This window comes from Triticum urartu, chromosome 3A (assembly GCF_056163025.1).
Source record: "Triticum urartu cultivar PI428250 chromosome 3A, HENAU_Tu73, whole genome shotgun sequence".
NCBI classification, from domain to species: Eukaryota; Viridiplantae; Streptophyta; class Magnoliopsida; order Poales; family Poaceae; genus Triticum; species Triticum urartu.
The window spans coordinates 70,620,064-70,644,536 of NC_141875.1; positions in this window are offsets into that span (position 1 = coordinate 70,620,064).

Here is a 24,473-nt window from a genome sequence, read left to right on the forward strand (position 1 = left end):
GTTCACAAATTCTTCATGTGCGTTCTATTTGAAACTCGTTCAAAATCTTCACTGTGTCCTTGTCAGCTGAAGAAATTGCGAATGGAACTTTAAAACCTATCTTATCAAAATTTTCGGTTTTGCCGCTCAAACCGATCCACGTCCCACGATACACTTATCCACTCATCCACGATCTAACACGATCTCCACCTCTCACTATGTGGGTGACACATGTCATGCGAATGAGAAGGGTCAGGGGCACGTTCATCCAATTTCTTTGGGCGAGCAATTTTTCACCGTGGCTATAAATACCCCTCCTTCCCTTCCTCACTTCTTTTACTCCGCTCGACCTCTCTCTCCAGCTCGAGCTTCTCAAACCCTAGCGCCGCCGCTACTTCATCGCCGCCGGTGAGGAAGAGCTTTGCCTCGACCTCGTCGCCGACGTACTCGCGCCGACCGCGGACATCTTCACGCCGCCGCCGCCGTAGCCGTCTTCCTCCACCAAGTTAGGGCGTGGAAGATCTTCACAGACGAACTTCACATCTCCTCACTCCAGTTCGTTGTGTTCTTCATCCAGGGTAATTAAAAGTCACTTTTACTACCCTCGTTGATTCGAATGATTATCTCCAAAATCTTCAAAGGTGTTTTTCTTCATAGAGTCACACACTAAAACACCTCACATATTATCCGTTCTTGATTCGTTTCTCTAAGCCATGATTTTCTTCAAGATTCCTAAAATGTGTGGATTTTTAATCTACACATCTCTGGAACCTAAGACAAAGAAAGCTTAGCGAAATTCTTCAAGACTCATCTGGTCAAATTCCTCAAACTTGTTCTTTTTGAAAAACCTTCTGAGAACGCATATGACCTCTCCAAATTCCTCGCAACTATACTCTGTTCACAGGTACACATGTCAGCTGCTGAATCACTAGGTTCTCATCAACTTAACTCATTTGCGGTGTTCCTCGAAGAAAAGTTGCATACTTCTTTAGAGAATTCAATTGTTCAAATTCCTCAACCGAAGAAAATGGCTGATGGTAAGAAGCCACAGAAGGGAGGAAAGAGGCCTGAGGTAAATACAATGTTTGAGATCCCTGATGACATATATGCTGGGTACTGCACACCTACTGAGGAAACCAAGAATGAGCGCAAAGTGCGCAAATAGAGGATAGAGAGGAGATGGGCAAGAGAATGGACGGAGTACATATATGTCACTCCTAAGTACGTGAAGAAATTCGCACTCAATCCTCCATGCCCAAGAGCTCCATTGGCACCTGGCAAAATAGCAGATCCCACCAGCCTCAAGCGCGGTGAGGACTATCCTGATGAGTGGGCCAAGCGCCAAGCCAAGCTGGCTAAGCAAGCTAGGGAAGCAGTGAGGAAATTCAATGAAGACTCTGCTGCTGCCTCTGCTGAGGCCTCTGCTGTCAAGCCAAAGAAGGCTATGTCTAAGAAGCCTGCGCGCAGGCCAAGTTCCTCATCAAAGCCCTCACGGCCAATTCCTCATGATGCTCCTGTTCCTCCAAAGTCCTCAGCTCCTCCGCCAAAGCCTTCAGCTGTTCCGCCTAAATCCTCAGCACCTGTGCATCTCGCCTCGTGCCAAAGGACCGCTGGCATCTCCATTGCCTCAGGTGTCTTAGCTAGTTCCTCAGCTACACCAAGTTCCTCAGCTGGCCCCTCACTGCTGAAGACAAAGGCCACTACTGGAAGAGGTCCTCGCCCAAGTCCTCAAAAGAAGCAAGTCGCTTTCCAAGTGTCGTCTGATGAAGACGAAGTTGATGATGATGAACTTGCAGAAATCATCAGAGACAGGCAAGTCAGGGCCGCTAGAGCCAAAGGATCAGAGGTGCCACTGCTTTTGGATCCCAAGCTGATCCTCGACTACATTGATGATTGGCACAAGGACCCTAACACTCCCTTGCCTGACTTCAAGCTGACTCCTGGCCAGAGTCACATGCTGACCCACTTCATTCAAGAAGAAAAGTGGAAATTTGAGAAGGCCAGGCAGATCAAGAAAGCGCAGTACAAGAAAGAGCGCTATCTAAAGAAAAACATTGTCTCTATGACAACTAAAGAACTTGTCACTATTCAAACTAAGATTAAGAAACTCAATGATGACTTTGACGCATATCGCGCTGATTGGCTTGGAGCCAAGTTCGTTTTGTGAAACTTGCGGATAACTTCACTTCCAATGTTGCAGCCCCAACGCAACAGGAAATTCCTCAGGCTGAAGCATCTGCTCAGCCTACTGAAGAAAATGCCAGCACCGCTGATGACAATCAGGCTGCTGAAGATAATGTGAGTTCCAGGGCTGATGACTACATTCCAGCCGCTGAAGAAAGTGCCAGGGCACCCACTAGTGGTGTGCCTGAAGAAACTGAAGAAATCAGGGCAACTGCATCAGTTGTGCCTGAAGAAAATCAACCAGATTCCTCAGCTGCTCCTGCACCAACTTCAACTCCAATCCTTCCATCTGCATCAGATGTGAAGAAGACCAAGGCTGCAGTGCGTGCTGCAGTGAAGAAAAGGAAAGCATCAGCTGCTTCAGATTCTTCAGCTCCGAAGAAAATGAAGCCTATGACAAGCTCATTTGCAAATCTGATTGATGTTGTTTCCATCTCAACCAGGCCATCAAAGGACCTTTTTCCTTTTGATGAAGAATATGTGATCCCCAGCGGATCTGATGAAGAAACTCCTTCTGCTGCTTCGTTTGAACCATTGGATCAAGAAATTGAAGTGGATGCGATCCCTTCAACACCTATCATCTCCTCGCCTATGCCTCAGTTCACAGTTGAAGATGCTGACGTTGAACAAATGGAAGATGAAGATGTGGACATTGGCTGTTCCACACCCGTAATCAGTGATGAATTCTGGGAAAGTCAGCATCCAAACTCACCAATGTTCACCCCTCTACAGCAAATTCCTCAGTCCCCCACACAAACTGTACACATGGGCTCTAAAGAAACTCATCCCAATGCATCTGTCCATGAGGAAATTCCAACCACTAGCGCTGAAGAAACTGCTGCTGCTGAACAACCAATGACACAGACTGCCACTGAGGAGGAACCAGAAATTCCTCAGCCTGAAGAACCTGTGATTGAGATTCCTGAGGTCATGATGCAACTCACTGACACTCCTCTGCCGAAGCCAAAGGATCCATTCTCACGCAAGCAAAAGTTCAAGGCTGATGATTTCTTCGGTGAGCACGTATTCTTCGAAGATTACAACCCATATGACTCTGCTCGCATTAGGAAGAGGCATTTCTGGACTGCTAGTCAAGCCAATTTCTATTCCTTAGTGCTGTTCAACAAGGAGAAGATCTTCTACCATGAGCATATTCCTCACGTGGATATGGAATCTTTGCCGTGCTTCGCACCGGTCCTTAGTGTTCTTCATGATGCTGGACTGCTCAACTTTTGCTCTGACATCTACGATTGGAATGAAGAACTGATTCTTCAATTCTATGCAACGCTGCACATCACCGGAGATGCTGAAGATGTGAATTCATGGGTGCTAGACTGGATGTCTGAAAACACTCAGTACATTGCACCAGCCTCTGAATTGCTTCGTGCTCTACCACTCAGTCCTCCCCTTGAAGAAGCTCGCTGCATCTATAGTGAACCTGAGCTCACACATCATTACATGCAGGTGCTGATGAAACCTTTGAAACCTGGTCAGGCACCAAGAACCAAATTCCTCATGAAGGAATTGCTGTACGTGCCCAGAACTGTCTATCGTATTCTTACGAGGACAATCAGTCCCATCAAAGGCCATGACTCATCTGATGAGGAAATTGTTGGCATCATGAAGAATCTGGTATTCAACATCGTTCATGGCATTCCTGTCAATTATCATGATTTCTTCATGAGGACTATGGCCAATGTTGCATTGTCTCCATTTGAGCTGAAGCCTTATGCACCTTGGATCATGAGATTCCTCAGGACAAGGTCTTCACTCAACTACAAAGCTGATTTCCAGAATCACCTCAGCTACTTGCCCCCCATTGAAGTCCTCAAGCAGACATATTCCTCAGTTGATGGAAAGGGCAAGGCACCAGCTGTAATAGATGAGGGCATTCGTCCATTGGATGGTCAGTTTCGCAAAGCTGCATCTTATTCCACCAATGATGACTCTGCCACACATGACTCTGCCAATGCACCCAAGTCCACTCCTCAAGCCACTGCTTCATGCGTGATGACTGACCGTGAACTTCTGCTAAGTCTTCACCAGAAGGTGGACCAAAATCACAAATGGGTTAAGTGTCAGTTTGGTTCACTTCTTCACAACATGACTGCCACACACAATGCAGTGAAGAAAAACCACTACTACCTCCATCAAGTCTTCGGTCGCACCTGGGCAATCCTGTCACATCTGTATGGTGAAGCAGATCTGAAGAACATGGGTCTCAAAGAAGATTTTGACTGGTCTGCACCTCCACGGAAGAAATTCAAGAAGGTCCAGGTTCCTTCTCTGGTGGCCAGCTCATATTCTTCATCGCGCGACACTGATGAACATGAAGATTTGGACGACACTGCGGCAGGCCCTACATCAACAAACGACCCCAACAACGCTGGCGCTCCTTCTTCAACATGATTATCTTCAGGGGCGTTAGTCCTCATTTTCGATCCTTTTGGTTATTCGATGACAAAGGGGGAGAAATATGAGTTAGTCTTCAAGCGGGTCTACTATATGGGCATTTTTTTGTTAAGTTACAACCCTCGTTCTTCTGAAACTTTATTGGATCAAGTTGTAATCTTAAACCCGATGGTGCTCTGATACTCTTGATGCACTGTGCTCTGATACTTTTGATGTACTATTCTGCATGCTTATTCCTCGTTAATATTATTGCACGCATGCTGAATTTCATCAGGCACCATATTTCATCATGCATTTCAAATTCTTCATATTATATGTTAAATGCGTGTATGAATTACAAGATATATGGGGAGATCTCCATGATTCAACTCTTCAAGTGTGCAGTGCTTCAAAAGCAAATTCCTCACTATGCACATCTTCAGGGGGAGTTCTTCTATATCTTGCAATCAAATTCCTCAATATCAGTATTTACACTTCATATGTTTATCCCCGTTGAAAACTTAACCTATATTGTCATCAATCACCAAAAAGGGGGAGATTGTAAGTGCATCTAGTGCCCCTTAGTGATTTTGGTGTATTGAAGACTTATAGGTTAAGGGACTAATGCGTTTGTGAGTGTACACAGGTCTATAAGTCTATGAGGAGTTTGATATTTACAGGAAAAGTCTGATCCTAAAAATGAATATCTTTGACTGAAGATTTTGGTATTTCTGAAGACTTTCATGAAGACTTTGAAAGTGAAGAAAATGGTGTGACCGTGAAGACTTGGTATTCATTCGAGGAATATGAAGCGTGAAGACTTTTGTTTTCGTAGTTTCATTTTCTCTTTCTTGAGTCATAGGAAACACCGTACTGTTAAAGGGGGTCGAGGAAATACTAAGGAAAAAATTTCCATGCGATGCTCAACTCAAAATCCTACACCTACCAATCCCTTCGAGTGAAGCCATTGGAAATCTCATACAGTTCAGTCAATTTCTTCAGTGATAGAGACGAAGTTCTTCTGGTCTCTGAGAAATTTGTCCTGACTGAGGAGTTAGGAATTCGCCAGTGCGGATTGCCTACACAGTGAGGAACATGATAGCCCTGAGGATTTTGCTACTCAAAATTCCGACCGTTGCTGTGCTATGTGCCAGCTGTCCCAAAATATCTATCCACCTAACGGTCATATCATTGAAGGGCATTTATGTCTTATCATGTCGGGCTGCTCCCTAGGCTATAAATAGCCGCCCCCTACAACCACTAGCTGGTTGGCTGCTCCGAGAGAAACTAACACTTGTCATTTGAGAGCAACCCATCCTCTGAGGACTTTGAGCGAAAATCATCACGTGAGGAAAAACCAAAATCCCAAAACCCAAACACCTACAAACCCCAAGTGATTGAGCATCACTGAAGAGATTGATCCTGAGTGGATCCGACGCTTTTTACCTTTGAATACTGTGCTTCTTCCAGACGGTTAGGCATCATGGTCTAGAGCATCCAAGAGGAATTGTGGATCGCCAAGTGACCAAGTTTGTGAAGGTTTGGAAGTCGCCTGAAGACTTACCACGAGTGATTGGACGAGGTCTGTGTCCCCTTAGTTCAAGGAGAATACGGTGAGGACTGGGTGTCCTGAGCTGCGTGTTCAGGACTAGGTGTCCGGGACTGTGTGTGCTCGAGTTTAAATACTCATCCGCTCCAACCAGACGTACAACTGAGACAACAGTTGGAACTGGTCTACCAAATCATTGTCTTCACCAAGCTTACTGGTTCTATTTCCTCAACTCTTCCATTTCCTCATAACTGTGTTGTGTGTTTGTTCATATCTGTGTTTGAAGACTTTGACTGAAGACTTTCTCGATTTCCTCAGTTCAATTTCTTCAGTCTGTTTGTCTTCATCCTGTGTTATCCTGTGATTACGCTTCCTGTACTCTGTGCCTATCTTCATTTCATCATGATGACTATGCTTGTATTCTGTTATGTTTACTTTTGAGTACTTATTCCGCTGCTAGTAGTTCTTCGCTAAGGAATTTCCTCACCGGCAAATTCCTCAGTGAAGAATTTCATAAAAATCGCCTATTCACCCCCCTCTAGTCGATATAACGCACTTTCACTCAATAATTGTTATTTAGTACCAGCTTTGAGCATGAACATTGTATCTGGATCTCGTTTAATGCGAGATGGCTACTCATTTAAATCCGAGAATAATGGTTGTTCCATTTATATGAGAGATATGTTTTATGGTCATGCCCCGCTGGTCAATGGTTTATTCTTGTTTAATCTCGAACGTGATGTTACACATATTCATAGTGTGAATACCAAGAAGTGTAAGGTTGATAATGATAGTCCCACATACTTGTGGCACTGCCGCCTTGGTCACATTGGTGTCAAATGCATGAAGAAACTCCATGCAGATGGACTTTTTGAGTCTCTTGATTATGAATCATTTGACACGTGCGAACCATGCCTCATGGGCAAAATGACTAAGACTCTGTTCTCCGGAACAATGGAGCGAGCAACCAACTTATTGGAAATCATAGATATTGATGTGTGCGTTCCAATGAGTGTTGAGGCTCTCGGTGGCTATCGTTATGTTCTCACCCTCACTGATGACTTGAGTAGATATGGATATGTCTACTTAATGAAACACAAGTCTGAGACCTTTGAAAAGTTCAAGGAATTTCAGAATGAGGTAGAGAATCAATGTGATAGGAAAATAAATTTCTTGCGATCAGATCGTGGGGAGAATATTTGAGTCACGAATTTGGCACGCACTTAAGGAAATGTGGAATTGTTTCACAACTCACACCGTCTGGAACACCTTAGCGTAATGGTGTGTCCGAACGTCGTAATCGCACTCTATTGGATATGGTGCGATCTATGATGTCTCTTACCGATCTGCCGCTGTCATTTTGGGGTTATGCTTTAGAGACTGCCGCATTCACTTTAAATAGGGCTCCGTCGAAATCCGTTGAGACGACACCGTATGAATTATGGTTTGGGAAGAAACCTAAGCTGTCGTTTTTGAAAGTTTGGGGATGCGATGCTTATGTCAAGAAACTTCAACCTGACGATCTCGAACCCAAGTCGGGAAAATGCGTCTTCATAGGATACCCTAAGGAAACTATTGGGTATACCTTCTACCTCAGATCTGAAGGCAAGATCTTTGTTGCCAAGAATGGATCCTTTCTGGAGAAAGAGTTTCTCTCGAAAGAAGTAAGTGGGAGGAAAGTAGAACTTGATGAGGTACTGCCTCTTGAACCGGAAAGTGGCGCAGCTCAAGAAAATGTTTCTGTTGTGCCTACACCGACTAGAGAGGAAGTTAATGATGATGATCATGAAACTTCAGATCAAGTTGCTACTGAACTTCGTAGGTCCACAAGGACACATTCCGCACCAGAGTGGTACGATAACCCTGTCCTAGAAATCATGTTGTTAGACAATGGTGAACCTTCGAACTATGAAGAAGCAATGTCGGGCCCGCATTCCAACAAATGGCTTGAAGCCATGAAATCCGAGATAGGATCCATGTATGAAAACGAAGTATGGACTTTGACTGACTTGCCCGATGATCGACGAGCCATAGAAAATAAATGGATCTTTAAGAAGAAGACAGACGCGGATGGCAATGTAATCATCTATAAAGCTCGGCTTGTTGCTAAGGGTTATCGACAAGTTTAAGGGGTTGACTATGATGAGACCTTCTCACCCGTAGCGAAGCTGAAGTCCGTCCGAATCATGTTAGCAATTGCCGCATTCTATGATTATGAAATATGGCAAATGGACGTCAAAACGGCATTCCTTAATGGTTTCCTTAAGGAAGAATTATATATGATGCAGCCGGAAGGTTTTGTCGATCCTAAGAATGCTGACAAGGTACGCAAGCTCCAGCGCACAATCTATGGGCTGGTGCAAGCATCTCGGAGTTGGAACATTCACTTTGATGAGATGATCAAAGCGTTTGGGTTTACACAGATTTATGGAGAAGCCTGTGTTTACAAGAAAGCGAGTGGGAGCTCCGTGGCATTTCTCATATTATATGTGGATGACATACTATTGATGGGAAATGATATAGAACTCTTGGAAAGCATAAAGGCCTACTTGAATAAGTGTTTTTCAATGAAGGACCTTGGAGAAGCTACTTATATATTAGGCATCAAGATCTATAGAGATAGATCGAGACGCCTCATTGGTCTTTCACAAAGCACGTACCTTGACAAGATATTGAAAAGGTTCAATATGGATCAGTCCAAGAAGGGGTTCTTGCCTGTATTGCAAGGTGTGAGATTGAGCATGGCTCAATGCTCGACCACGGCAGAAGATAGAGAAAAGATGAGTGTCATCCCCTATGCCTCGGCCATAGGGTCTATCATGTATGCCATGCTGAGTACCAGACCTGATGTTAACCATGCCATAAGTTTGGTAGGAAGGTACCAAAGTAATCCCGGCATTGAACACTGGACAGCGGTCAAGAATATCCTGAAGTCCTGGAAAAGGACTAAGGACATGTTTCTCGTTTATGGAGGTGACGCAGAGCTCGTCGTAAAGGGTTACGTCGATGCTAGCTTCGCCACAGATCTGGATGACTCCAAGTCACAAACCGGATACGTGTATATTTTGAATGGTGGGGCAGTCAGCTGGTGCAGTTGCAAGCAAAGCATCGTGGCGGGATCTACATGTGAAGCGGAGTACATGGCAGCCTCGGAGGCAGCACATGAAGCAATCTGGATGAAGGAGTTCATTACCGACCAAGGAGTTATTCCCAATGCGTTGGGCCCGATGACTCTCTTCTGTGACAACACTGGAGCCATTGCCCTTGCCAAGGAACCCAGGTTTCACAAGAAGACCAGGCATATCAAGCGTCGCTTCAACTCCATTCGTGAAAATGTTCAAAATGGAGACATAGATGTTTGTAAACTGCATACGGACCTGAATGTCACAGATCCGTTGACTAAACCCCTTCAACAAGCAAAACATGATCAACACCAGAACGCTATGGGTGTTCGATTCATCACAAATGTAACTAGATTATTGACTCTAGTGCAAGTGGGAGACTATTGGAAATATGCCCTAGAGGCAATAATAAAATAGTTATTATTATATTTCCTTGTTCATGATAATTGTCTATTGTTCATGCTATAATTGTGTTATCTGTAAATCGTAATACATGTGTGAATACATAGACCACAACATGTCCCTAGTGAGTCTATAGTTGACTAGCTCATTGATCAATAGATGGTTACGGTTTCCTGACCATGGACATTGGATGTCGTTGATAACGGGATCACATCATTATGAGAATGATGTGATGGACAAGACCCAATCCTAAGCATAGCACAAGATTGTATAGTTCGTCTGCTAAAGCTTTTCTAATGCCAAGTATCTTTTCCTTAGACCATGAGATTGTGCAACTCCCGGATACCGTAGGAATGCTTTGGGTGTGCCAAGCGTCACAACGTAACTGGGTGGCTATAAAGGTGCACTACGGGTATCTCCGAAAGTATCTGTTGGGTTGGCATGAATCGAGACTGGTATTTGTCACTCCGTATGATGGAGAGGTATCTCTGGGCCCACACGGTAAGACATCATCGTAATGAGCTCAATGTGACTAAGGGGTTGGTCACGGGATGATGTGTTACGGAACGAGTAAAGAGACTTGCCGTAACGAGATTGAACAAGGTATCAGTATACCGACGATCGAATCTCGAGCAAGTGCTATACCGGTAGACAAAGGGAATCGTATACAGGATTGATTGAATCCTTGACATCGTGGTTCATCCAATGAGATCATCATGGAACATGTGGGAGCCAACATGGGTATCCAGATCCCGCTGTTGGTTATTGGCCGGAGAGATGTCTCGGTCATGTCTGCATGGTTCCCGAACCCGTAGGGTCTACACACTTAAGGTTCGATGATGCTAGGGTTATAGGGAATAGAAGTACGTGGTTACCGAATGCTGTTCGGAGTCCCGGACGAGATCCCGGACATCACGAGGAGTTCCAGAATGGTCCGGAGGTAAAGATTTATATATGGGAAGTCCCGTTTTGGACACCGAAGTGTTCTGGGCGTTATCGGGACCACCGGAAGGTTTCGGGGGTCCACTGGGAGGGGCCACTAGCCCCGGAGGCCTTCATGGGCCAAGTGTGGGAAGGGACCAGCCCCTAGGTGGGCTGGTGCGCCTCCAACAAGAGGCCCAAGGCGCATGGAAGGGGAGAAAGCGGAAACCCTAGGCTCAGATGGGCCTAAGGCCCACCTAGGGTGCCCCCCCTTCTCTCCCCCTCTGGCCGCCCCCTAGATGCATCTAGGGCTGGCCGCCACCCCTAGGGGGGAACCCTATATGGGGGTGCAGCCCCTCCCCTCCCCCTATATATAGCGGGGGTTTTTGGGGCTGCCAGAGACACGAGTCTCCCCTCTCTTGGCGCAGCCCTACCCCTCTCCCTCCTCATCTCTCGCAGTGCTTGGCGAAGCCCTGCTGGAGTGCTATGCTCCTCCACCACCACCACGCCATCGTGCTGCTGCTGGATGGATTCTTCCCCAACCTGTCCCTCTCCCCTTACTGGATCAAGGCCCGGGAGACATCACCGGGCTGCACGTGTGTTGAACGCGGAGGCACCGTTGTTCGGTGCTTATATCGGATTCGGCCACGATCTGAATCGCTTCGTGCACGACTCCTTCATCCGCGTTTTGTAACGCTTCTGTTTCGCGATCTTCAAGGGTATGAAGATACACTCCCCTCTCTTGCGTTCCTAGTCTCTCCATAGATTGATCTTGGTGATGCGTAGAATTTTTTTAATTTCTGCAACGATCCCCAACATTTATATCATATTGCATGAGTTTATCCCTCTACATCATGTCATGTTCCTTAAAGCATTACTCTGTTCTTATGAACTTAATACTCTAGATGCATGCTGGATAGCGGGCGATGTGTGGAGTAATAGTAGTAGATGCAGAATCGTTTCAGTCTACTTGTCGCAGACGTGATGCCTATATACATGATCATACCTAGATATTCTCATAACTATGCTCAATTCTATCATTTGCTCGACAGTAATTCGTTTACCCACCGTAATACTTATGCTCTTGAGAGAAGCCACTAGTGAAACCTATGGCCCCCGGGTCTATCTTCCATCATATTAATCTTCCAACACTTAGTTATTTCTATTGCCGTTTATTTTAGTTTGCATCTTTATTTCTCTTTATCATAAAAATACCAAAAATATTATCTTATCATATCTATCAGATCTCACTCTCGTAAGTGACCGTGAAGGGATTGCCAACCCCTTTATCGCGTTGGTTGCGAGGTTCTTATTTGTTTGTGTAGGTGCATGGGACTTGAGCATGATCTCCTACTGGATTGATACCTTGGTTCTCAAAAACTGAGGGAAATACTTACGCTACTTTGCTGCATCACCCTTTCCTCTTCAAGGGAAAACCAACGCAGTGCTCAAGAGGTAGAACCCACGAGGGTGGGGGGCGCGCCCACCCCCTTGGGCGCGCCCCCTGCCTCGTGGACAGCCAGGAGACCCCCTGCCTTGTTCCCGACTCCAACACCTCTTATATAACCCAAAACTTCCAGAAAGAGACCTAGATCAGGAGTTCCGCCGCCAGAAGCCTCCGTAGCCACCAAAAACCAATCTAGGCCCTCTCCGGCACCCTGCCAGAGGGGGCCATCATCACTGGAGGGCATGGAGGAGGATCCTGGAGGGGCCATCATCACCATGAAGGCCAAGGACCAGAGGGGGAACCTCTCCCCATCCAGGGGGGAGGCCATGGAGGAGGAAGCACAAGGGGGAGAACCTCTCCTCCTCTCTCTTGGTGGCACCGGAGTGCCATCGAGAGGGGAATCATCGCCGCGGTGATCATCTTCATCAACATCACCATCATCATCACCATCCTCATCTCTTTTACGCGGTCCACTCTCCCGCACCCCGCTGTAATCCCTACTTGAACATGGTGCTTTATGCCACATATTATGATCCAATGATGTGTTGCCATCCTATGATGTTTTGAGTAGATATCTTTTGTCTTTGGGTTGATTGATGATCTAGATTGGTATGAGTTGCATGTTTTACTTTGGTGTTGTCCTATGGTGCCCTCTGTGTCGCACAAGCGTGAGGTATTCCCGCTGTAGGGTGTTGCAATACGTTCATGATTCGCTTATAGTCGGTTAGTGAGTGACTAAAACACAAACCCGAGTAAGGGGGTTGTTGCGTATTGGAACAAAGAGGACTTGATGCTTTAATGCTATGGTTGGGTTTTACCTTAATGATCTTTAGTACTTGCGGATGCTTGCTAGAGTTCCAATCATAAGTGCATATGATCCAAGTAGAGAAAGTATGTTAGCTTATGCCTCTCCGTCATATGAAACTTCAATAGTGACTACCGGTCTTGTTAACGATTGCCTAGGACAATTCCGCACACTGATCCACCATTATTCCACACTCGCTTTTTGTAATATTTAGTAATATATTCTAACTTTATGATAACAGCACCTGCTTTCATATTTTAGCTCTCCAATATCATGCAAAGTTATCCTCTACATACCCACAACGTAGTTTTATTTCTCGTTTCTAGTTGGAAGCAAACGTTCGGTGTACGTAGAGTCGTATCAATAGCAGATAGGGCTTGAGAGAATATTGATCTTACCTTTAGCTCCTTGTGGGTTCGACACTCCATACTTATCACTTCCACCTTTGGAAATTGCTACGATGATTCCCTGCACTTGGGGATTATCAAGCTCTTTTCTGGCGCCGTTGCCGGGGGGCAATAGCGTGTGGTTGATATTCTCGTGTATGCTTGTTTGCTTTCTTCACTAAGTAGATTTTCTTTTTCCTTTTTGTTTCTGTTTAGTTGTGGGTGAAACATACAATTTATTTTAAAGAATGAAAATACAAAAAAATTACTTGCCTCTCATACCTAAAAAGTTTTTCAAAAAGAGAAGTGATTGGAAAGTTATGCATTGAAGAAGTGAGGGTCGACCTTGAGCACTTGTGTTCATGCTCACGGAAACAATGTAGAATTTTTCATGGAAGTTTCTCTGTAAATAATTATCCCCTTATATATACCCATTGTATTATAAAAATAATGTGCCAAGCTTAGGTTTTAGAATGATTAGATCGCTTGTTTACTATGTGCAGAACAAAAACAGAAACTTTGGCTGTAGCGCGTGATTTTACATTTTTTACTGGAAAGTCAAATGGGTATGAAAGTTTTTTAACATTACTTCTGTATAAATTTTTCAAATTGTCAAATTTATTTCATAATTTTTGGAGTTACATAAGTTTACTAAACCTCCAGATTACTACAGACTGTCCTGTTTTAGACAGATTCTGTTTTCTATGTGTTGTTTGCTTATTTTGATGAATCTATGAGTAGTATCGGAGGGTATGAACCATGGATTAGTTGGAATACAGTAGATATTACACCAATATGAATTTAGAATGAGTTCACAACAGTACCTAAAGGTAGTGATTTGCTTTATTATACTAACGGTTCTCACAAAGTTTTTGTTAAAGTTTTGTGTGGATGAAGTGTCGAAGAACGAGGAGTTACCGATGTGAGAAGAATAAAGAGAGGCAAGAGCTCAAGATCGGGGATTCCCAAGGCACCCCAAGTAATATTCTAAGGATACTCAAGCATCTAAGCTTGGGGATGCCCCGGTTGGCATCCCATCTTTCTTCTTCAACAAATTATCGGTACACCTCGGTTTTTGTTTTGTTCACATGATTTGTGTCCTTTGTGTTCTTTGTTTTTCCTTTAAGAACCATGCTAGTATGAGATAGCCCTTCATTGGTTTATAAAATGCTTCATGTGCTTCACTTATATCTTTTAAGTATGATCTTATAAAATTGCTCTTTGTGCTTCACTTGAATCTTTTGAGTATGGTTTTATAGAATGCTTCGTGTGCTTCACTTATACATTTTGAGCTTGGATATTGGTTAGTCTATATTAATTGTAGAATCCTACATGAACTTCACTTATATCCTTTGGAGTATGAATAATACTATCATCTAAAGCGGGTTTGGAAGAGTGTCAACTTTAGGAACTAGTGATCCCGCTATTTCGAATGAGAAGAATTTTGCTTATGTGGAGAGTAGAAAATTTTCTATGATTGTAGATCATGAGAAGAATGCTTTATGTGATGGTAATATTGTTGAAATCATTCATGATGCTACTGAAAATTATTATGAGGGAGGAATATATGCTTGTAGGAGTTGCAATAATATCAAGTTTCCTCTCTATGTGCTTAAAGTTTTGAAGTTATACTTGTTTTGCCTTCCTATGCTAGTTGATTCTTGTTCGTATTAATTATGTGCTCACAAAATACCTAGGCATAGGATGTGGGTTATATTTAAATATTCTAGTCATATTCTTCATGATGCTCTCTTTATGTTTCAATTCTTATCTTTTATGTGAGCATCATTGAAATCATCATGCCTAGCTAAAAGGCATTAAAGAAAAGCGCTTGTTGGGAGACAACCCAATATTTACCCTTATTGTTTTGTGTGTTTACATGATTAATCTACTGTAGTAATCATGTTTTATAGATTTTGTTACAATAAAGTGCCAAGTAAGACCTTTGGGAAGACTTGGGGTGAAAGTTAATGTGATCTTGCTGTAAAAAACAGAAACTTTGCGCTCACGAGATTAGCTTCCATTTTTTACAGAAGAGTGATTTGGTCCTGATTCTTTTTGCAGAATATTAATAGACGAATTCCTCACGTCCCACAATTTATTCCATAATTTTTTGAGTAGCATAAGTATGGTTAGTGTTCAGATCATTACAGACTGTTTTGTTTCTGACAGATTCTGTTTTCATTGCATAGTTTGCTTGTTTTCTAGTTTCTATGACTTATATTTCTCAATATAAATTGTAGAAATGATATGGTACAGTAGGAATTGCGTGAGAACAATTATGATTGTTGTCTTTGACAGTACCAAAGTGAATGGTTTACTCTTTATCATACTAACCTATCTCACGAAGTTTCGTTAAGTTTTGTGTGATTGAAGTTTTCAAGATTTGGGTGAGATATCGATATGAGGAGAATAAGGAGTGGAAAGACCCTAAGCTTGGGGATGCCCAAGGCACCCCAAGGTAATATTCAAGGAAGACTCAAGCGCCTAAGCTTGGGGATGCCCCGGAAGGCATCCCCTGTTTCGTCTTCAAAACTATCGGTATACCTTACTCGGAGCTATATTTTTATTCGTCACATGATATGTGTTTTTCTTGGATAATATTTTAAATTTTACTTGTTGTTTGAATAAAATCATTGGATATGAATTATTAAATGAAAAGAAATCCTCCCATGGCTATTTAATTGTTTGACTACTCAGTGTCCTTCACTATTATCTTTTGGAGTAGTTTGTCATTTATTCACGTGCTTCACGTATATCCTATGAGTAAATGGTTGAATAATTGAAATATCATAAACCTGAATTTATATATGTTTCATATGCTTATACCATGGGGAGTAATGACTTCACATATAATAAGTATAGGTAGTAAACTTATTGAAAGATTAGCAAACGTAGAATTGGTCACTTAAACAATTCATGAAAGAATATTGAAGGAAGAGAGATTTCACATATAAATATACTATCTTGGACATCTTTTGTAATTGTGAGCACTCATTAAAATATGACATGCTAAAAGATTGATGTCGGACAAGGAAGACAATGTAATGGGTTATGTTTTCTTATATCTGAAATAAAGTATATTGTCTTGGATCATCCAACATGTAGAGCTTGCTTTTCCCCCTCATGCTAGCCAAATTCTTTGCACCAAGTAGAGATACTACTTGTGCTTCCAAACATTCCTTAAACCAGTTTTGCCATGAGACTCCACCATGCCTACCTATGGATTGAGTAAGATCCTTCAAGTAAGTTGTCATCGGTGCATGCAGTAAAAAATTGCCCTCTAAATATGTATGATCTATTAATGTGGGGAGAATAAGCTTTATACGATCTTGTGATGTGGAAGAAATAAAAGCGACGAACTGCATAATAAAGGTCCATATCACAAGTGGCAATATAAAGTGACGTTCTTTTGCATTAAGATAATACTATGGTTAATTATTCTCAATGGCACACTGAAAGATCTACTAGTAAAAAAGTGCATGCAATTGAAGAGATTAATGTTTTGAGTGGAAAGATGGTTGAACTTATGAAATTTTTTGCTAATAAGAGTGCTCCTACCGATCCTAATGATATGCCTTTGTCTACTTTGATTGAGAATAATAATGAATCTATGGATGTGAATTTTGTTGGTAGGAACAATTTTGGTAACAACGCGTATAGAGGTAATTTTAATTTTAGGCCGTTTCCTAGTAATTCCTCTAATAATTATGGTAATTCCTACAACAATTCTTATGGAAATTTTAATAAGATGCCCTCTGACTTTGAGACTAGTGTTAACGAGTTTATGAATTCGCAAAAGAATTTCTCTTGAAGAAAAATTGTTTAAGGTTGATGAATTGGCTAGGAACATTGATAGAATTTCTCTTGATGTTGATTCTTTGAAACTTAGATCTATTCCACCTAAGCATGATATCAATGAGTCTCTCAAAGCCATGAGAATTTCCATTGATGAGTTCAAAGAAAGAACCGCTAGGATGCGTTCTAAGAAAGATTGCTTTGTGAAAGCGTGTTCTTCTAGTTTCTATGAAAATAAAGATGAATATCTAAAAGTTATTGATGTGTCTCCTATTAAATATTTGTTTTGCAATATGAATCTTGATAATGATGGGACTGAAGATGAGCCACCTTTACCTAGAAGGCGTTCCAAAAATTCGGAGTTTTTAGATCTTGATGCAAAAATTGGTAAAAGTGGGATTGAAGAGGTCAAAACTTTAGATATCAACGAACCCACTATTTTGTATTTCAAGGAATTTAATTATGATAATTGCTCTTTGATATATTGTATTTCCTTGTTGCAATCCGTGCTAAATTCTCCTCATGCTTATAGTCAAAATAAAGCTTTTACTAAACATATCATTGATGCTTTGATGCAATCTTATGAAGAAAAACTTGAGTTGGAAGTTTCTATCCCTATAAAACTTTATGATGAGTGGGAACCTACTATTAAAATTAAAATTAAAGATCATGAATGCTATGCTTTGTGTGATTTGGGTGCTAGTGTTTCCACGATTCCGAAAACTTTATGTGATTTGCTAGGATTCCGTGAATTTGATGTTTGTTCTTTAAACTTGCACCTTGCGGATTCCACTATTAAGAAACCTATGGGAAGAATTAATGATGTTCTTATTGTTTCAAATAGGAACTATGTGCCCGTAGATTTCATTGTTCTTGATATAGATTGCAATCCTTCATGTCCTATTATTCTTCGTAGACCTTTCCTTAGAACGATTGGTGCAATTATTGATATGAAGGAAGGGAATATTAAATTCCAATTTCCATTAAGGAAAGGCATGGAACACTTCCCTAGAAAGAAAGTTAAATTACCATATGAATCTATTATGAGAGGCGGCCACGAGGTAGGAGGGCACGCCCCCGCCCTCGTGGGCCCCTCTTAGCTCCACTGACGTACTTCTTTCGCCTCTATATACTCTTATACCCTAAAAACATCAAGGGGAGCCACGAAACCACTTTTCCACCGCCACAACCTTCTGTACCCGTGAGATCCCATCTGCGGCCTTTTCCGGCGATCTGCCGGAGGGGGATTCGATCATGGAGGGATTCTACATCAACATCATAGCCTCTCCGATGATGTGTGAGTAGTTTACCACAGACCTTCGGGTCCATAGTTATTAGCTAGATGGCTTCTTCTCTCTCTTTGGCTCTCAATACAAAGTTCTCCTCGATGTTCTTGGAGATCTATTCGATGTAATATTGTTTTGCGGTGTGTTTGCCGAGATCCGATGAATTGTGGATTTATGATCAAGTTTATCTATGAACAATATTTGGTTCTTCTCTGAATTCTTATATGCATGATTTGATATCTTTGCAAGTCTCTTCGAATTATTGGTTTAGTTTGGCCTACTAGATTGATCGTTCTTGCAATGGGAGAAGTCCTTAGCTTTGGGTTCAATCTTGCGGTGTCCTTTCCCAGTGACAGTAGGGGCAGCAAGGCACGTATTGTATTGTTGCCATCGAGGATAAAAAGATGGGGTTTATATCATATTGCTTGAGTTTATCCCTCTACATCATGTCATGCATCTTGCCTAATGCGTTACTCTGTTCTTATGAACTTAATACTCTAGATGCATGCTGGATAGCGGTCGATGTGTGGAGTAATAGTAGTAGATGCAAAATCATTTCGGTCTAATTGACACGGACGTGATGCTTATATTCATGATCATGCCTAGATATTCTCATAACTACGTGCTTTTCTATCAATTGCTCGACAGTAATTTGTTCACCCACCGTAATACATGCTATCATGAGAGAAGCCACTAGTGAAACCTATGTCCCCCGGGTCTATTTTATATCATATAATTTTCCAATCTACAATTCTAGTTTACTATTTATTTTATTTTGCAATCTTTACTTTCCAATCTATACAACAAAAATACCAAAAATATTTATCTTATTTTCTTTATCATATCTCATTTTTGCAAGTGGACGTGAAGGGATTGACACCCCCTTTATCGCGTTGGTTGCAAGGTTCTTGATAGTTTGTGCAGGTACTAGGCGACTTGCATGTAGAATCCTACTGGATTGATACCTTGGTTCTCAGAAATTGAGGTAAATACTTACGCTATTTTGCTGCATCACCCTTTCCTCTTCAAGGGAAAACCAACGCATGCTTAAGAGGTAGCAGTGAACGTAGAGCTTATGACACCCGATCATCACGTGGTGTCTCGGCACGACGAACTGTAGCAACGGTGCATACTCAGGGAGAACACTTGTACCTTGAAATTTAGTGAGAGATCATCTTATAACACTACTGCTGTACTAAGCAAAATAAGATGCATAAAGGATAAAACATCACATGCAATCAATATAAGTGATATGATATGGCCATCATCATCTTGTGCCTTTGATCTCCATCTCCAAAGCACCATCATGATCACCATCGTCACCAGCTTGACACCTTGATCTCCATCATAGCATCGTTGTTGTCTCGTCAACTATTGCTTCTACGACTATCACTGCCGCTTAGTGATAAAGTAAAGCAATTACATGGCGATTGCATTTCACACAATAAAGCGACAACCATATGGCTCCTGCCAGTAGCCGATAACTTTGTTACAAAACATGATCATCTCATACAACAATTTATATAATCACGTCTTGACCATATCACATCACAACATGCCTTGCAAAAACAAGTTAGACATCCTCTACTTTGTTGTTGCAATTTTTACGTGGCTGCTACGGGCTTCTAGCAAGAACCATTCTTACCTACGCATCAAAACCACAATGATTTTTCGTCAAGTGTGTTGTTTTAACCTTCAACAAGGACCGGGCGTAGTCACACTCGATTCAACTAAAGCTGGAGAAACAGACACCCACTAGCCACCTGTGTGCGAAGCACATCGGTAGAACCAGTCTCATGAACCCGGTCATGTAATGTCGATCTGGGCCACTTCATCCAACAATACCACTGAATCAAAGTATGACATCACTACAAAAAAATACACTTCCGTGATGATACGTATTTGTCACAGTAGGTCGCGTTTTCTGTCATGCATGTACATCCATGACGATTTTATGACAGAATCAAGATAGTCACACATGTGCTGTCATAGAAGTGTTCCATGACATTACCAAAATTATCATCACGGAAGTGTCCACTTCCATGACGATAAATCGCGTGTCACAAAAGTGCTTTCGTCAAGGGTGACCGACACGTGGCATCCACCATAACGGAACGCCGTTAAGCTATCAGGTCGGATTTTGGATTCGATAACCCGTTAATAGCCCCGACCAATGGGTATTTTCCACGTGTAAAATCATCACTAGCTGGAGGACACACGTGTCAGGTCCGTGTTGGCACAGGTGTCACTCATCCAATGGGCGAGACGCGCCTATGATATGTTGACACGTGGACCGGCCATCAAGTTTAAATGGGCCGGCCCAACTGAAGGCCCACAAGATTTTGCGGACCATAATGGGCCGGCCTAGCTAAAGGCCCACAAGATTTTGCGGACCATAATGGGCTGGCCCAGCTAAAGGCCCACAAGATTTTGCGGGCCATAATGGGTCGGCCTAGGTAAAGGCCCATAAGATTTTTGTGTGTCATAATGGGCCGGCCCAGGTAAAGGCCCACAAGATTCTTGCGGATCATAATGGGCCGGCCCAGCTAAAGGCCCACGAGATTTTGCCAACATTGATGGGCCGGCCCAGCTGTAGGCCCACAAGATTTTAAGGACCCTAGTAGGCCAGACCATTAACTGGCTACCATGTTTTGGGCCAAATGCTGGCCCATATTTGATCCGGTCCATTAATGGCCTGCCACGCTCCGGGCCTAATAGTGGCCCATATGAGATCCGACCCGTTAAAATCCTACCACGTTCTGGGCCAAATTACGGCCCAAATCAGGTCCGGCCCTTTAAGAGGCTTTGGGCTCAATTATGGCCCATATCAGATTCGGCCTGTCAACTGGACACTATGCTTTTGGGCCCACTTGCTAAAGGCCCACTTAGTAATTCGGCCTAATATTAGTTTTGGCATGTTAAGGCCCCGTTTAACATTTCGGCCCTATATTAATTTCGGCATGTTAAAAGCCCATCATATAGTTGGGCCTAACTACGGCCCGGTTTGCATCCGGCCTGCTCGCAGCCGATATCTGATTGGGCCAAACAAGGACCGAGACAATTTTGGCCTGTTAAAAGCCTGTGATTTGATTCGCACAATCATGGGCCGGGGTTCATTTCGGGCTGCTGCCGGCCCGTGAGCTGTTCGGCACGTTTCAGGCCCAACCTACATCGTGATTGCATGACGACCCGATTATGTACCATAATTTTACGTTTGGCCGGTTTACTGCGAGCACAGGATATATATACAGTAAAATAACTGAAGCATCATGAATAAGAAAAACCTAGACTATACAATAAAGAAATTACGGCATATTACATCCACTGGGCATCAAAGTTCGCCACTATGATAATAAAGCACAAGCAGATAGCAGAATACATACACTGGGCATCAAAGATCGCCACCAGTGCAAATAAACACGCCGACAAAATAATATACAAAACCGACAGGACTTCAATAGAGTTCAAGAAAGGTTAGCCCTGTTGGGGAGCTACAGCGCAAGCAGCTGAGCAAGATGATGAGACTGCGCTTGTTCAACACTTATATCTTCCTCACTCTGAAAGATAAACAAGCAGACAGATGACAGGTTTTGCACATAAAAGTATCAGTGCTGACATTCATCACATTTCTTACTGACGAATAAAGTGACACAGTTTAAAATTGCATTAACACAATATGGTATTGTTCAGGTCAAGACATGACACGAAATGGCATTGTGAAGGAGTTGGCAGCTTCACGACACCACTGGATTACAGATCAAGAACTCATAAGTATCAATGGTTAGTGTGCTGTCAATTTATACCGTTCCAGATTGGCAAATAAAGAGACGGTTTAAATAATAGTAGAATGATATGACATTGTTCATAGTTAAGACATTGCAGAATATGACATTGTGCTGTAGTGGGTAGGTTCACCACACCACTGGTTTACGGATGAAGAACAGAAGCATACATGCAGTGCTAAAGAAGATCACTTGCTCTGTATAGTTTAATTTACATGGTATGAAGAAGGAACTTGGTTGTACAATTGAAAACTTAAATTGAGAGAGGACAAACTTTTGTTTATGAACTACATAATAAACTTTAAACAAGCAATTTGATGCAAACACCAAAAATAAACATCTGTTGCAGTCATGCGTAACCAAATATATACAACAAAGTTTGAAGGCTTGAGATGGACAAACTTACATTATTGGTGAAGACAGGCTCTATAAAGGCCTTGTCCATGCTGATGGGGGGGGGGGCAATTCAAGAAGTTTACCACAGAATCTTCTTCAAAAGCATTGCCTTTATTCTACATTTTGTTAAGAGTAAATATAGATGTGATAATATACGAAAAAATGGAGAATATTTAAGATAAGATGAAGAGTGATGCTACATAACCAAGTAGTTATAAATGTAAGTGCAGCGATACAGGCAAAAGGTACACCCAAGAGCAATGCATAGCTAAACTTCTTCAGTACCAACCTTATGGTAAGAGTAAATATAGATCTGACGTGTAGAAAATGGAGGGCAAAGGAAAATAAGCTACAGAGTGATGGTACATGAATAACTACCTGTCATTATAAGTACACTGATAAAGGACAGCATGTACTTACAAGAACAATGCAGAGCTAAAAAACATTGGCATTGGATATATTCTACACTAATGTAACCATTCATACAGATCAGATAATTTGGAGCGAACAATTGATAAGCAAGGTATCATGCATACTGCTGTCACATAATGAACCAGGTATGTATGCAAGTACAGTGATACAGGACAACAGGTACTAACAAGAGCAAAGCAGCGGGCAGCATATTTGCGATATCCTGTCGTTCTTGTCAAACCGGAATTCTTCTTCGAGCAGATTTCCTGCAAAAAAGATTTGTAAGGCACATGCGGAAAAGTAGAAGTTCAAATTGCCATGTGATTTCATAGACAGTACCTCATCCTGGGAACGAGACCAGTGCATAACAAGGTTTTTCCATTCAATGTCTTCTAAATTTAGCACAGGAGACTTCACCGGAAATTCGTTTATAGACTTGCCATCAAAGTGTGATTTCCTCAGGTAACACCGATACTGCTGCAATGCTTCCTTGAAAAGCACAAGCAAGCTTTGCTCGTCATGACTATCCAGATTGACCCTCGCCTAGTTACAACAATGTAATGTAAATCATTGATGTGTTCAATCAGCAGAAAACAGGAAAATAATAATCATGAATAATAGCACTTACACGTAAGTTGGACAGGAAGATGTGAAAATGGTGTTTGTCTTCACAATAATCTTCCAATGATGGGAATATATGCACGTAGTCCCTAACAACATTGAAAGCATTGTCTTTTAAACTAGGAATAAACGGAATGGGGTTCCAATCTACAGGAATTGGCCGTCTCTGCAGTTGGGATAGGTCTTCGGCCGGTGGACTTGCTGTACTTTTTGCTGGAGTGGGATTTTTCTGTGGTACAGCTGGTGCTATGGCAAATGAAATCGGTATACCTTTTGCTGGAGTGCAGGTCCTGTGTGGTGGGGCTAGTGGTGTGGCCAGTGAAGTATGGGTACAGTCTGCTGGAGTCGATCCTACGTTTTGTGTCACTGGTTGTACAACTAATATAAGTGGGGTGCTGTCTGATTTCTCCGGCACCACCACGTTTTTCAAGGACTTTGCTGGTGCTCCTTCAGGTTCGGCAATCACTCTCTTCCTTTTTGATGTCTGATGCACAAGAACAACATATGAGTGGAAAAACATGGTATGATGACAGATGGAATATGTATTGATAATGGATGGGCATGGCATCTCTACATATATGATGAGTAAACTAAGCACATGGCGGTGCAACAAGGTAGAAGAAATGCAAGACAACATATGCAAGATACCCGCAATCAATAAACATTGCCAAATTAGAACATGCACCTTGATGGGTGAACAGGACAAGCCATCTGCCTTTGACTCCTCAAGGTTAGAATAGTCATAGGATCATATTCGGAACAAGAATCAACAGGTGGGGAGCATATGAGTTTCATTGCATTTAGAATGGCACTCAATGCCTTGGTGCCAATTTTGTAAGTCATTGAAGTGTTTAGCTTCAAGCGTGGACTGCTGCTAGTGCGACACAAAGCTGCTACACAGATCATAGTGTAGATATAACAGGAAAACCTTAAGTATCAGAGTAAAATCAGCAAAGTGGAACTTGCTGGAATATATGTGCTAGTATTGCCGGT